General features: G+C 44.6%; 1 protein-coding gene across 4 annotated transcripts in view; it reads right to left on the bottom strand.

The window, feature by feature from the left end:
• The window catches only part of Cystm1 (cysteine rich transmembrane module containing 1), a 59,082-nt gene extending 55,809 nt beyond the window's left edge, over nucleotides 1-3,273 (bottom strand). The window contains exon 1 of one of the 4 annotated variants that reach the window (XM_047556094.1): nucleotides 3,137-3,273. The gene's annotated coding sequence lies outside the window, so the exon portion shown is untranslated. Of the gene's footprint in view, nucleotides 1-2,629; nucleotides 3,036-3,061 lie in introns of those variants that run through there. The other 3 variants (XM_047556093.1, XM_047556096.1, XM_047556095.1) reach the window with 3 other exon arrangements.
• Between the last annotated feature and the right edge of the window lie 12,217 nt (nucleotides 3,274-15,490).

Genomic DNA, 15,490 nt, shown 5'->3' with positions numbered 1-15,490 from the left:
CAGAAGTCCAGCAGCCGGATGTTGTAGTTTCATAAAGTTCCTGGGCAAGCACTTTGAATCTGCACTAGATTGTGTAGCAGGACTGGTGGTCTGATATAGAATAGGGAAATTTTAAAAGATGACTGTTTCACTCTTTATCCAGTTTAGTGAACATTATTATCTACTTCTGCCTCTGATGAACTTAATGACTCACTTCTTTTAGGGCTCAGACAATTTCCGGTAATACACTTGTTAAAAGGATTCTGGGTGGAAAGTTGCCAGCTCGGCAGCCTATAGTGTTACCCAGTTTAGCAGGTGATCAAGAGCCAAGACACGGTAAAGAATAAAAGGTGGTGAACAATCTGAGCTTATTTACACATCAAATGCAAAGGCACACTTAACCTCAGGTCTTCCAGATCTTGATTATAGAGTGACTGATACCTAAGTCCACAGACTCCAGGAAAAAAAAAAAAAAAAACACAAAAAGACCTGAAGGTTTGAGTGAGACTTCTAAAAAAGTTTAAAACTCCCACTTTTTTTATTTGACTATATCTCAAAATACACCATTCATCAAGAATTAAGATATTCTGCTTTGGAGTAATTCAAATTTCATATAACCTCTCATTAATTATCATTGTGACTTATGTGAAGTGGGTACTGAACCTTGGCTCAAGGTTGAAGTATGTTTCTATGCCAAGAAAGGAGTGCCCTGCCCAGGTCCTTGGGTGACAAAGGTAAAGGGCTCAGAATGTCCTCACCCAAACTCCATGCCTGCCCTCTCACCTTGGCCTAGTTCCCCTTAAAGAAGACTCTTTCTGTTGAAGGCCAGTCCTGGTTGTTTATCATAGCTAGTGTTTAGGGCAATATACTAAACATTTTTTTCATGACAATGAGGTCTTAAATGCTCTACCAATGGGAAACGTGTGGGGGTGGCAGGGGTGAATGAAAGTGGAAAATTTCCAAAACCTCTTGCTTCCTGACAGCATATAGTTATTGTGTCTGGGAGCGGGAGGGGGTGGACTGTTTCTTTCCAAAGACAGCATAATTAGTTGGCCAGTTAAAATATGATCAAAGAGGTCTAGAAAATAGTTAACTTTTTTTTTTTTTTTTTTTTTCGGGTGCTGGGGATCGAACCCAGGGCCTTGTGCTTACAAGGCAAGCACTCTACCGACTGAGCTATCTCCCCAGCCCCAACTTTTTTTTTTTAAATGTGGCCAAGACAGCTAATTGCCAGCAAATCTTAAGAGGCTCCTGCAAAGCACCTTAGAAACTACTGCAGCCTTTCACACACTTTGAAGCTTTAAAAGTACCTCAGGCTTTTTGTACAAAGAATGACTTCACTTATCTGACTGGAAGTTCCTTTCCCCAGGTCCCACCACTCTGAATTTGCCCTCCCTGGAGTGCTGCAGCTGGTTTTCACATTTATACACCACCAGCTGCAGCCACCTTCCTAAGTTCCTAGCAATTCCCTAAACTGCCTTTTCCTATACACGATCCCTGAGGGTCCAATTTTGTTTTCTGGAGTCAACAAACTAGTGGGAAGGTTCAGTGGCTTCCTCCAATGAAACAGAACTTTTAAGGTTTCAATATAAAATGGATAGGTAGCTTTGGGTATCTTTGGCCACATCAACAATATACTTCAGGGCTGGGAAAAATTATAAATCACTAAATCATTCCTCTTTTTAATCCAAATAGCTTTTTCCTGTTTGTCAGGAAATTAAGACAAAATGGCCAATTAAGATTTAAACAGTCTTACATGTAAGAGAAGTCCATAAGTTGAGAGAAGCTGGTAGGAAAGGCTCTGAGCTAGAAATCTTTGTTTTACAATTACAGCTTAAGGCAATGTTTCATATTTGTGTTTTGGGTGCTGATTCACTTCAATAACTTCAATCAAATCCACCAGTCACTTGGGGTTTGGATTTTGCGCTAGGGTAAGAGGTCTTTGCAAGACACTTAAAAGGAAGTACTGTGGACATTACAATTTCCATGCACACTGAGGAGAGAAGCTCAGTCATTTAACATAGGCAAATGAGATATAAGAAAATGAGCTGCTGTTGGGTGTGTCCTTTCTCAAAGAAGGAATTTTTTTTGAAAATCTGTTAACAGTGGCTGGGGTGTTAACGGATACTTGGGTGCCTATGCCACCACCATGTCCGATATAAATAATTCATATGCAGGGTTCAAGGAATTCCATCAGATAAGAGGTAGGGTGCTGTCACCTCTTTTACGGGTTACCACACCAAGTATGCCCCCTACTCCAAACCAGTCGACGTTTCAGTGGTTCTCTACAGCACACAAAGCCTCAGTTAGACACTCAAGTTCTTTCTAATCGGCCCTAACATATTTCTCCAAACTTTTCACCTCCGAACAGCCCCAGCACGCGGTCCAATTACCAAATCGTTTTTCTTATAACTCCAGTGCAACGCTCATGGTCTCCTGCTCTGAAGGATCCCTTCTTTCCCTTTGCCTACTCTTCCAATCCCCAGAATTCGCTCAGATTTCACCTCCCCAACAGGTCTACTCAGATCCCAATTCTGCGCTCTCAGCAATAGCCGGGATTCCTTGTTCCCGCAACACCTCTGAAAGCCCGGCCACCCAGCGCCCGGTTCTGCGTCCCCCGCTTCCAGTTCACCCCGCCCCCTGCTCGCACCAGCGGGGATGCCGACCGGCCTCCAGCTCCCGGCAGGCTCAGCTTGGAGCACGTACTGCAACGCCTCAGAAATCGCAGCCCAAGGCGAAGAAATCCAACAGCCTTCCGCGGACGTCCCCAGAGACCGGGTGGGGCAAGCGCCGCTCTCAGCCCGCCGACTCCTGGAGACTAGAGACCGGCAGAAACCTGGAACCCCGTAGTCCACCTCTGGGAAGCCGGGCGGGTGGCGCAACTGTGGGAACCCTAGGGCAGCCGCTGGACGCCCGGGTGGGTGTCTGGCGGGCTGCAGCCGCTTCCCTGGCTCCCCGCGTCTCCCCAGCCGACTGTGTGTGCCCCGCCGGAGCCCGGGCAGTCTCTGTGTCTGCCGCCTCTCGGGGCGCCCTCTGGGGAAACCAGGGAGAGCGCAGGCGAGTGCGCCCCGCTATGCCTCACCCCCTCCTTGGTGCCTCCCTGGTCCGCCGCGCCTCACCTCTCCTCCAACTGGCTGGGCACCGATCGGGTCCTTACCGGAGGAGTCAGGACGAGACCGCACTAAACGCGCTGCACCTGCTGCGAACAAGTGAGGAGCAGCCGCTCGCCTGACGTCACTGCCGCCCCGATCGCCTGGAGCCTGGAGTCACCTGATCTCCCTGGCAACGCGCGCGGGGCGGGGCGAGGCGAAGGGCGGCGTCACAGCACAAGCCCCGCCCCAGGCGCTACCTCCGAGACGCCGCCGGGAGCGCTCTGCGGCCGTAGGCGCCACTCCGACGCGAGGCTAGCTTCTAGACGCTGCTCGGTCGTCGGAGCTGCGACCGACACCTGAGACGCCAGCAGACACCCACTCCTCTGATTAAATCGATTCCCCAAGACTCCAACCGGCCACTAGTGCATGCGCCCAGGAGAAAGGGCCAGCGTTGCTGCGGGTAGTCTACTGCCTCCTTGCATCTTCTCGGTGTAGACCCATCTAGGTTAAGGAGTTCGAACTGCACCTGATTGGCTGGGGCTGAGGCTGATAACTGGATTGCTCTCTGACAACTTTTCTCCGTACATCTCGCTTCAAGACAGAAGACCGGGGGCTGGGGGTGTGGTTCGGTGGTAGAGTGCTTGCCTGGCATGTGTGAGGCCCTGGGTTCCACTCTCAACACCGCGTATAAATAAGAAAATAAAAATTTAAAAACGAGCCATTGACAACTAAAAAATATTTTTAAAAAGCCCAGGATGTGGGTATGGGAGGAGCTGATAAACAAATAAATAAAAATTGAAAAAGATTAACTGACAACTAAAAAATATTTAAAAAAAAAATGGGGGAAGAGGTATGGGAGAAGCTGAGTTCAGACCGAGAAGGTCCTGATGGTCTCTTCCTGTTGACACGGGTAGGCAAATTACTGAAACAACCGGAAACAAAGCCTTGAACAGGCTTACAAGTCCTACTTGCACTTTTTAAAATTTTTTTTTTCATTTTAGGCATGGATTTTCTGGGTTGGGATGTATTTCAGTGGTAGGATGGTTGCCTCGTATGCTTATATCCCTGGGTTGAGATTCCCAGCACCTCAAAAAGAAAAGAAATTGATTTTCTGTCCAGATTCGTCTTCTTGTTTGCTATAATGGTATGCCTACACCTTTGTGACTCTCTTTCCGCCCCCCCCCAACAGACCATAAGAATTTAAATAGATTAAGGGAAAATGAAACATCCCATGGAGAACTCAGCTTGAGAGACACCACTTATCTCATCCTTTTACTTCTTGCTGACTTTCATTCAGTTTTACTCTCCCACTGATGGGCCACTATGAAATATTGTATACATTGTCCTTCCCTGTCAGAGTATGGACTCAGACCAAATAGTTATTTTACAATCAACTTCTAGTGAGCACCCTTTGGTGCCAGGTTGATTGAGACATAGTCCTTTAAGATCAAGAGTGAATGAGTGCTATGTTTGTGGTGGACCTGCAAATTGGTGCAACCACCCTGGAAAGCAGTACAGAGATTCCTCAGAAAACTTGGAATAGAACCACCATTTGATCCAGTTATAACACCCCTCTGCATATACCCAAAGGACTTAAAATCAGCATACTATAGTGATGCAGCCACATCAATATTTATAGCAATTCAATTTACAATAGCTAAGCTATGGAACCAACCTAGGTGCCCCTCAACAGATGACTGGATAAAGAAAATGTGGTACATATACACAGTGGAATATTACTCAGCCATAAAGAAGAATGAAATTATGGCATTTGTCAGTAAATGGATGTAACTGGAGAATATCATGCTAAGTGAAATAAACCGATTCCAAAAAACCAAAGACCAAATGTTCTGTCTTACGCAGATACTAACACACAAGTGGGGGGAGGGAATAATAGAAGTTCATTGGCTTCGACAAAGGGGAATGAAGGGAAGTGAGGGAGGATGGGAATAGGAGGGACAGTAGAATCAATCTGACATAACTTTCCTATGTTCATATATGAATACATGACCAGTGTAACTCCACACCATGTACAACCACAAGAATGGGAAGTAATACACCATGTATGTGCAATACGTCAGAATACACTTTACTGTCATGTATATCCAAAAAAGTTTTTACAAAGAGTAAATGAATTCATCTCCAGCACAGGGATCAGGGGAAGCATATGTGTTGTGTTCTCACATTTAGGTACCACTTATACTATTTTATTGTTTAATTGTTTTATTTTAGCAGCACTTTTTTACTTTTATAAATTTATTTTTAGAAGAAACTAGCATACGAATGGAGGTAAGATAATTATGAACGGTAGAGAAGAATCATGGCTCCAGATAAAAAGAGCTTAATAGCAGAGATGAGATTGAAAACATGAGCCCTGATATCCAGGAGCAGAGAAGAGGGGGCAGGAAGGTGGTGAAAACAGGCCTGGGGTGTTTTGCAGATCTAAAGATTCCAACCGTTTGGAAGGGCAGGTTTGGGGTGGGGAGAGGAAGTTGAGTTAGAATGAGGTTCGAGGAATCCTCCAGGGGCAGGGAGGAGGGCTCCAAAGAAAGAAGTGAGCAGTGGTTTGGAAAAGGATTTCTGAAAGGGAGTGCAAGGTAAAGAGTCCTCTGACGGGGTGCTAAGAGCCTAGGGAGGCTGCCAGGCTCCAGAAGTGAGGGCTGAAAGGAAGGAAGAAGCATGTGAGTAGAACCTAGGGCTGCCGACATCTCCCCAGGACCAGGCAATAGGCTGACAGAGAAAAAGCAGCATTGTCTGATTGTCTCTGAGGATGAGGTTCATCCATGCACACCCTAAACTATTTTGGGACCATAACTAAACTCTTGACAGTATGCATCAAGACAATAAGACTTTTTGGTTGAGGGGTTTCCATACCTCCTGCCTCTAATCTGGACCAAGCAAGGTGAAGATGGGGTGGAATGGAGGAGTAATTTTCCTGGAAAGGAGGGCAGTATCTCATGGCAGCTGGTAATACTGGGGGAGTGCTATGGGAGAAAAGATACTAAAGCACATTTTCAGCAAGTTTCCTGGTCACACCCCTTTATCTGAGTTGGTAGGTTGAAGGGTAACCGTCAAAGGAAAAACAGCATTCCTCACCCCGGCCTCCATCACTGAGGAAGGAAAGCTATCATATGGGTAAAACTCAGGGAATGTTGCTGATAGCATCCAAGAACCAAAGATGTGGCCAGGAAGCACATCTCACTTGACTCTTCTCTAGGATTTTGACCTCAAGTCCCAGAACCAAGCAGCAGACTAGACACAGAAGTTGCTGGAGTTTCATCAAGTCGTTTTTTTTTTCCACAATGAGCAATGGGTTCCCATTACTGGAAATAAAGAAACATGTCTGGGTACAAACCCCCAGTCAAGCATACCTTTTTTGAAAGTTTATTAGCTACAGAAGTTTTGATGGATCTTCAACATGTGTTCATTGAGGAGAACCCTCCAACAATTGTGGAGGCAACTTGGTGCAGTGGTTGAGAATCTATGCTCTGAGATTTTTCCTTTGTGAACTTGAACAAGTCTCAGTCTTAATTGTAAAATGAGGATAATAATGCCTATTGCACAAGACTATCAAAGACTTTAGATCAATTCCAGGGCTAAGAAAGATAACCTAGATTTTTTTTTTCTGGTGCTGGGGATCAAACCCAGGGCCTTGCACATGCTAGGCAAGCGCTCTACCACTGAGCTACATCACCCAGCCCTTTTTGTTTTATTTTTGAGACAGGTTCTCACTAAGTTGCTGAAGCTGAACTTGAACTTGGGATTCATTATATATTCATTTCATCCCAACTCAACAATTGAATGGAAGTATTTCTTAGGGTCTGAAGGTGTAGCACTAAAAAACCCCAACCAAACAAAACCCAACAACCCCAAGAACATTTCTTAGATGTGTGATGTGCAGTCAACACTGGGATGGATATGAAAGGAGCACAAACTCTGGCTTGGTTCTCTAGACATCTGACTCCTGGTGGGAAGATGGGACAGCATGAGACCTTGCCAGACCACAGTGAAGTTGAATGGTAAACTATGTCATGCCCTTCTGTGCTCTCAGTATTCATGGAAATGGGGACCATGCTGGCAGCATGACTAAGGTAGGAGGCATGAAAGAAAAGACCTGGAACAGAGCCTTGAAAAGTAGGCGAGATTTGGAGAATTGGTAGGAAAAGAGCATTCTGGGTCAGAGAGGTAGTAGAGGCTCAGCAAATATTTGTTGGGTGAATGAATAAATGAATGAATGAATAAGAAAAGATAAAACATGAAATTATTGGGCATCATGTAAGGTAGGCCTGATGAATGCTTTGTTGACTGAACGAGTGATTGAATGATTAAACAATATGCAAAGACTAAAATTACAGAATGGTGGACATTGCCATAAGACTCGCCTAAGTGGACTGTGAAAACCAGAGTTGTGGGAAATAAAACAGTTACATCAGACTGTAGGGGAACTTTGGAGAAAACAGATTCTTCTGGTAGGAGCATGAGGTCTGGATCAAGAACCCTGTTGGGTTGCATTTGAACTCCATCATTTACTGACCACATGACCTGAGTGAGTTACTTTAGTTTCCTCATCTTAAAAAAAAAAAAAAAAAAAAAAAAAAAAAAAAAAAAATGAAGTTGATGTCTGCTTTACAGCGTCATTTTGAGGATTAGCTGAGAAACCTATGTGGCCTAAGTGTGGTGCCTGACACATAGTAAGTGCTCCAAAGTAGTAGTGTTTATTAATAGTATTTGTTTTTAAAAGGATGAGCAGAGGAAGATAGATTCAATACAAAAACTCTAGGGAACCACTGAAGTTCCTTGCATGAGAAACAGGAGTGGAATGCAGTGTTTTGTGAAGAATTACTTGGCAGCAGTATTCAGGCTGGCTCAGAAGGGAGAGCAGGGCCACAGCAAAGGGGCAGCCCCAGAGAATGACGAAGGGATGCCTGGGGATTAGAATCCACCCCTCCTGAGAAAGAGAAAGCTGTCCAGTTGCTGGTGTGTGTGGGAATAGGAGCCTGGCACACAGAGGTCGTTCAGTAGTCCTATTAAATGTCTCTAGATGCTTCACAAATTGAACATCGCTCAGGCTCTATGGCAAATGCTAGCAGAATCCCCTCAGTCAAGTACAGAGTTTCAAAGCACTGGAGAAGTCCACCAAGACCTGACCTCTGGCCTATTTCAAGGCCTCTCCCTGATGGAAACAGACAAAGGAACAGATGTGAAAGGAAAACTGGTGAGTGTGACCAGTACAGAAACCAGCGAAGGACAGCCAGTCTCCTTTCATGTGGAGATATTAAGGAAAAAAAAAAAATTCCACTTCTCCTACTGTTTCCTAGTCTACTGCTCTAACAGAATTTGAGGCGCATATGAAATACAAAGAGGCAAAGCCATCAGTTTGCTTCTGGCCCTAGTTCAAGGTTTGGTTTTTCACCGGAGCAATGGGGATTTACAGGGTTTTGTCGTTTGTTTGGTTTTGTTTTTATACTAGGGATTGAACCCAGGGGCACTTTGCAATGGGCCACATCCCCAATCATTTTTATTTTGAGACAGGGTCTCCCTAGGTTGCTGAAGCTGGTCTCAAACTTTCGATCCTTCTGCCTTGGCCTCCAGAGTCATTGGGATTAGTCATGTGTCACCATGCCCAGTTGGGTCTAACATTTTGGGCCTTTTTTCCAATCTACATTTCCAAATTCCACTTTACACAGGTGGCACACACTTTAAATCCCAATGACTTGGTAGGCTGAGGCAGGGGAGGATCACAAATTTGAGGTCACCTCCAGCAATTTAGCACTAAGGCCGTAAGCAACTTAGGAAGACCTTGTTTTGAGATTAAAAAAAAGGTGGGGGGGGGACACGGGATGTAGCTCGATGGTGGTAGTGTGCCCTGGACTCAATCTCCAGTACCATGTCCCGCCCCTCCAAAAAAATTCCAACTTGCTAGTCAGGAATCTCTTCAAGTCAGTTTAAGAGGGAGAGATAATATATTGGTTTGTGAAAACAAAAATCCAGGATTCATTCTGAGTTCCAGGTACGGATGGATCCAGGAATTTAAACACTGTTTGCGGGAATCTCCTCTCTTGTTCTCTCAGCTCTATTTCCTCTGCATGACTTCATTCTCACTCAGGTAGTTCCCCTGAGAATGTTAGAATTACACACTCACAGTGAAAAGTCCCAGCAAACAAAAGGTTTCCTCTTTCCTAGTACTCAGGAAAGCTCCAGAACGGAATTTTAATGTTTGGACTGACTCAAGGAACTTGCTTTCCTCTGAAGGTATGGCAGCAGCCAGGGGATGTGACCTCTTGGCTGATTCCGTGTTCTCCTTTGAATCTGGGAATGAATTTAGCCTCCCCCAAATCCCAAAGATGCAAGTATGGAAGGAATGGTTTCCCAAGGAAGATTGAAAGTTACTTACCAGAAGTAGGAGAAATGGTTGCTAAACAAACAAAAAACACGTCTGACCCCTATAGGTCACCAATACTGAAAACAGGGTCCACTGAAAGCTCCTGCAGGTTCATGTGATATCATAGTCCAGCAGTCTCGAATTTATCTGGGAGTCAGCTTACCTTGTTTTGCATTTCCAGGAAAGCTGCGTCCAATGCTGACCAAACTCCAGGACTCAGAGTTTGCTCCCAGTCGAGAGCAGGGTGTGAGAACTGCCATTGATTTTACTTAAGTATACTCTCCTCTGAAAGTGTCACTTCTGAAGAAGGTGTTTCAAGGAGCACTTAATAACTCTAAAGGTATTTGTACAGCACCTGGAGTTCTCAAGAGGCATCACATAAATGCTTGCAATTCTAATTGTGACTTTCTGAAGCACTGATTCCTGAAGTGGCCTGGTGTTCTCCTAGTCATCTTAGAATACCAGGACTACTGGAAAACACCTTTTTCTTCCAGGCTATGACTCAGCTGACTATGGCAATAAAATGCCCATCAATTCTGAAGCATCTCCCTGCTTTTCAATCTTTTAAAGTATTAGGAAAGAAAATCAGCAACGTGTAGTTTAGAAATAATCTGTCTACAAGCCCATTTCCATTTATGTTTATAAAGTGGGCTGATAATAATATAGCATATCACATCAGAAGAATAAGAAGTCAGAGAAACATTGAATCCACATATCTACCATGTGACAGGAACTATACTAGTCTCTCGGGATATAGAAGGAAGCAAAACATTTTAAAATTCTTGCTTATATGAGGCTTAAATTCCAGTAGGTGTGTCCATTCATATGCCAATCTTCAAGCCTCCTCTGTGTCACCAATAAATAGACATGGCAAATCCTCAGTAAATGTTTCTTCTATGCCAGGCTCTGCCAGGGCTCCACATGCATCATCTCATTATTCTCTTCTTCCTAAGTATTAAAAACAGGCTTCAGAGACATGTGAACATCTGCCAGGCATGGTTGTGCTCACCTATAATCCCAGCACCTCGGGAGGATGAGGCGCAGGATCATGAATTCAAAGCCAGCCTCAGCAATTTAGCGAGGGCCTAAGCAACTCAGTGAAACCCTGTCTCTAAATAAAATATAAAAAGGGGCTGGGGATGTGGCTCAATGGTTGAGTGCCCCTGAGTTCAATCTCCAGTATCAGAGAGAGAGAGGGGGGTGGGTGGTGGAGGTGAACATCTATTCAAGGGGCCACAGGAAGTAAGCAGGGGTGGGCAAGACTCAAACCCATAGACCCATATCTGCTGTTGCTTCTACCTTCTCTTGGGATGTGGGTGGGGGTGCTGGGAGTGTTGGGGACTATGGTGCATTGGAGAACAAACTCGGTGCACCAGCCAGTTGTTATAAGGGAATGTAGTTCCATATGGTCAGATTTTCTGATTTTTTTCAAAAGAAGTCAGCAAATAGGATTTTGATATGAAAACCAATTTAGAAAACATTGTGAAAGTCAAACAAAATCTGTCTGGGCACAAATCAGGCCACAGATCTGCCTCTCCATTAAGAGGTCAGGCTGCCCTGGAGAGGTAGAATACTAGATAGCAACCCTGTAGGTAGAAAAGGGCAAAAATATCTTTGTGCTTACATAAAGTATCTCTCAGGTTGACTTTAAAAGGTGAAAAAAAAAAAAAAAAAAGGATCCTTATTTACCCAAAAGGCAAAGGTCTTAATGAGAGGTACCAGGGAGGGAACAACTAGAGCATTCCAACCTCCTGTCATGGAGGAGCCTGGCATAGAACCATCTTATGCTGGGCTGACAGGCCATGCTTATCTGAAAGGGAAAATTTAACTTCAGGGCGGGCTTTGTGTTATATGAGGCCCTAATAATGATCATTATGCTGTCAGCACAAAAGGCTTAGTTCAAAATAATTCTCCTCCTTAAAGTCACATTCTACCAGCTTCCTGGTCCTTCCTTGCTGCCTCCTCCCATGGCCTCCCACACTCAGCAAGTCTTTCCTTTTCCCTAGTCCATTTGCCAAGGGATTGCAACCACAGGATGACATATGGAGGTCTCATCACCAGGGTGGTCTGGAACGAATGGAGTTTGTTGCCTGGTGGCAGCAGCTCCTCTTCCTGTCCTGGCCTTTGAAGGGAGAGGCAGGGAGCACAGAATGGCTTCCATGGTTCAAAAACATTTGCGACATCAACAGACTGAAACTCTGCAAGACAATATTCTTACTTAAAAAGTGTTAAGGAATCCCCATTCTCAGATCTTAACAAGATCAGAAAACCTCTGTTTACTACAAGAATTGTTTCAGAAAGGGAAGTGAAATCTGGCACAGGAAAAATCCCATTTCTATCTGCTCTCAAGATAGTAACTTTGCAGCCATATGCCATGTGTGTTTCATCAGAGCAAAACAGCACTGTAGTGCACTGGGGACAGATTTGCTGTTGCTGCTGCTGCTGTTGCCGCCTCCACCACCTCCTTCTGTTGCTTGGATAAAGCTGAGACATGTGGCACTGTTGTGAGATTCTTCGAAGATCCAGGCAAGTACTGCTAGCTGGGACCCTGCAACTTGGTTTGCACCACAAAGCACTGAACCCCAGCTCTTCTGGGTGCTGGGGATCTTTTCTTTGGGAGATACACACAGGAAGGACTCCGATCCCTTCCGAAAAGAATGGAACAAAGAAATTTTGTCACCCCTCCTCTTGCTTGGAAGACTATTTTCGACTATGCAGGGATTTTTCCCACTCAGAGGGAGGCAGAGCAGTGCTATGGTTAGAAATGTCCAGAGACCTGTGTTCCAGGCCTGGTGCTCCTGCATACTCACCTTGAGATCCAAACACAATTTACTACCCTTTTGAGCTTCAGTTTCCTCATCTGTAAAATGGCAATAATACAGGACCAACTCCACAGAGCCATCACGAGGGTTTAGTGGGGGAAATGCTGCATGCTATGAGCTGTTCCCTTTTCATGGGACTTGCCCTTAGTTCACTGCACCCCCAAGGAACCCCCACACACACCCTAAAAGTTAAAAGGCAGGTCTATCTTCCAGTCTTGGCTCCACCACTTATTTCTGTGGCTTCTTGGAAAGATGATCAGGAGTCCTGGTAACACAAGATGGCCAGGACCACTCTATTCCAGTGCTTCAGCTGCAGCAGTAGCAGTACAACCTGCTACATTGTCCCCATCACATCCAGAGCCTAGTTTAGATGCCACTTTTGCCTGGATCTCTGGGCTGCTTTAGTTATAGTCCAGATAAGACTGTATCTATCTTGCTTACCACTCCAGGACCCTGGAGAGGTCCAGCTGTCAACCTGCAAGGTATGGAGTCCACCTGTATCAGAGTGGGCAGTGGCAGACTTCTGGCCTCCATCCTAGATCCACTGCTTCTGAATCCCAAGGATGAGGGCCCATAGCTCTTTGGGTGTAACAAGCCCTCCAAGGGAGCAGATGCATGCAACATTTAGCACTTATGGTCTTCTGGAACCTCAAACTCTGCAGATCTTTCCCTCCACCTGTGCAGCCCCAAAGACCTCTTCGAAGAGTTTGGCACTTCTCCCTGCACCACCCCCTTGAGGCCGTCCCCTTGTCTCACACCAGAACCTGTGGTGGTGCTGCCAGCTTAGGCTGGAGGTCTTGAAGTGAAGTGTAAATCTGGCCCTGATCTCACTGACTTAGAATTTTTCAGGGGTTTCTATCTCCTGTGGGATCAAGCATGACAAGGCATTTGAATCATTTCCCTCCAGTCTTCTGTCCCCTGTTGGCCCCCTCCTACAGGGACACTCTAGTCAGACTTACATTATGCTCAAGCTCTGAACGTTCCCGCCTCTGGGCTTCTACAGACACTGTGTCCTCCACAGGAATGACGCTTCTGCCTCTCTTTAAGTCTCAGCTGAAATGTCAGCTCCTCCTCAAATGTCCCCAGGTAGCATGGACCACTCCCTCCTCTATCCCTGTCCACTTCCCAAATATATTATCCATGACTCTGAATTACTTTTCTTTGTAGAAGTGTTTCTTCCCACTAGACTGAGAGGGATTTGCATTTTCTTCATTTCAAATTCCAAACTTTTATCAGGACTGATAAGGTCCTGCATGACGTGGCTCCCCTCACCTCTCCACCCTGTCTGCTACCACACTCTGCCCTACCCATGTGGCCCAGTCACAAGTTCACCAAACTCTTTCCTGATCCTGAGACTTTGTTCCCCAGTGTCCTTCTTCTGTGATGACCTCCACTCGATTTTTCCATGGCTGGCCCCCTCTTGACATCCATGGCTCAAATATCACCTCTTAAAAAGTTCTTCCCTGGGGGATGGGGAGATAGCTCAGTCAGTAGAGTGCTTGCCTTATAAGCACAAGGCCCTGGGTTCAATCCCCAGCACCCAAAAAAAAAAAAAAAAGTTCTTCCCTGGCCAGTCAATCAAAAGTAGTTCCTTTTCAGCTGGACAAGATGGTACATGCCTGTAATCCCAACTACTTGGGAGGATGAAGCAGGAAGAGTACAAGTTCAAGGCCAGTCTGGGCAACTTAGCAAGACCTGGTCTCAAAATAAAAAGGCCTGGGGATGTAGCTCAGTGATAGAGCACCCTGGGTTCAAACCCCAGTACCATAAAATAAAAAAAAAAGTTAGTCCATTTCCAATATTTGCTCTCACAATTCCATATTTTCTTCCCTTTTTAGTACTTTTCACAAGCTTTAGTCAATTCACTCTTAAATCAGCCTTACTGAAATATAATTTGCATATAATAAGTGACCTGTGTCATCATGCTGTCACTCAGATATAGCACATTTTCATAACTTGTCAGATTTTCCTAATTCCTCTTTCTAATCAATATCCCTCCTCCCTATGGCCAGCCCCAGTCGAATTTTTGCTCTGCGCTCTGTCCCCAAGCTTAATTTTTCTTGTTCTAGAACTTGATTTAAATGTAAGCCTACACAATGTACGCTTCTATCCGGCTTCTTTCATTCAGCATGTTTTGAGGTTCATTCATGTGGTAGAATTTTATCAGTATTTTGTTCTCTTTTTATCACTGAGTAGCTAGCCATTGTAGAAATATAATACAATTTATCCATTTACCTACTGAGGACACTTGGACTATTTCCTGTTTTAACCATTAGGAACAAGGCTGCTCTGACAGTCCATGTACAAATCTTTGTATGAATATATTTTCATGTATTGGGGATAAAACATCTGTAATGGAGGTTGTTGTGCATTTGGTAAGCATGTGTTTAACTTTATAAGAGACTGCCAAACCTTTTAACAAAGTGATTAACTCTTGCTAGCAATGCATCTGAGTTCCAATTGTTTTGCATCCTTACCGACTCATATTATTACTAGTTTTTAAAGGTTTAACCATCTTAATGAGTTGGTGATATCATTTTGCAGTGGGTTGTTTTGTTTTTTGCAGTGAGATTGAGCCTAGGGTCTCACACAAGTTAGTCAATCACTGTACCACTGAGCTACATCCCTGCCCCTTTTATTTTTTATTTTGAGACAGGGTCTTGCTAAGTTGCCCAGGCTGGCCTTGAACTTGGGATCCTTCTACTTCAACCTCCCATGTAGCTGGCAATACATGCAAGTGCCACCGTGCCCAGCTTCATTGTGACTTTAAGGTACATTTCCCTAATGGCCATGATATTGAGAAACTTGTCATGTACTCATTTAATATTTGTATATCTTATTGAGTATTTGTTAAAATCTTTTGTCTACATTTTTATTTGGTTGTTTGTATTATTTTTGAGTTATAAGATTTCTTGTTATGTTCTAGAGACAAATCAAAAAATTTCAAAGATATATATCACAAAACTTCTAGTGTATGATTTACCTTTTCTTTTTTGTTGATTTTTTGGGGGGGTGGTAATCAGGGATTGAGAGCCACATCCCCAGCCCTATTTTGCATTTTATTTAGAGTCAGGGTCTCACTGAGTTGCTCAGTGCCTCTGTGTTGCTGAGGCTGGCTTTGAACTCTCAATCCTCCTGCCTCAGCCTCCTGAGCCACTGGGATTACGTGTGCTTCACTGTGCAGGGCTTACCTTTCCATTTTCTTAATGCTGTCT

This window comes from Sciurus carolinensis, chromosome 6 (assembly GCF_902686445.1).
Source record: "Sciurus carolinensis chromosome 6, mSciCar1.2, whole genome shotgun sequence".
Lineage (NCBI taxonomy): Eukaryota > Metazoa > Chordata > Mammalia > Rodentia > Sciuridae > Sciurus > Sciurus carolinensis.
This window is presented reverse-complemented; position numbering and strand designations above follow the sequence as displayed.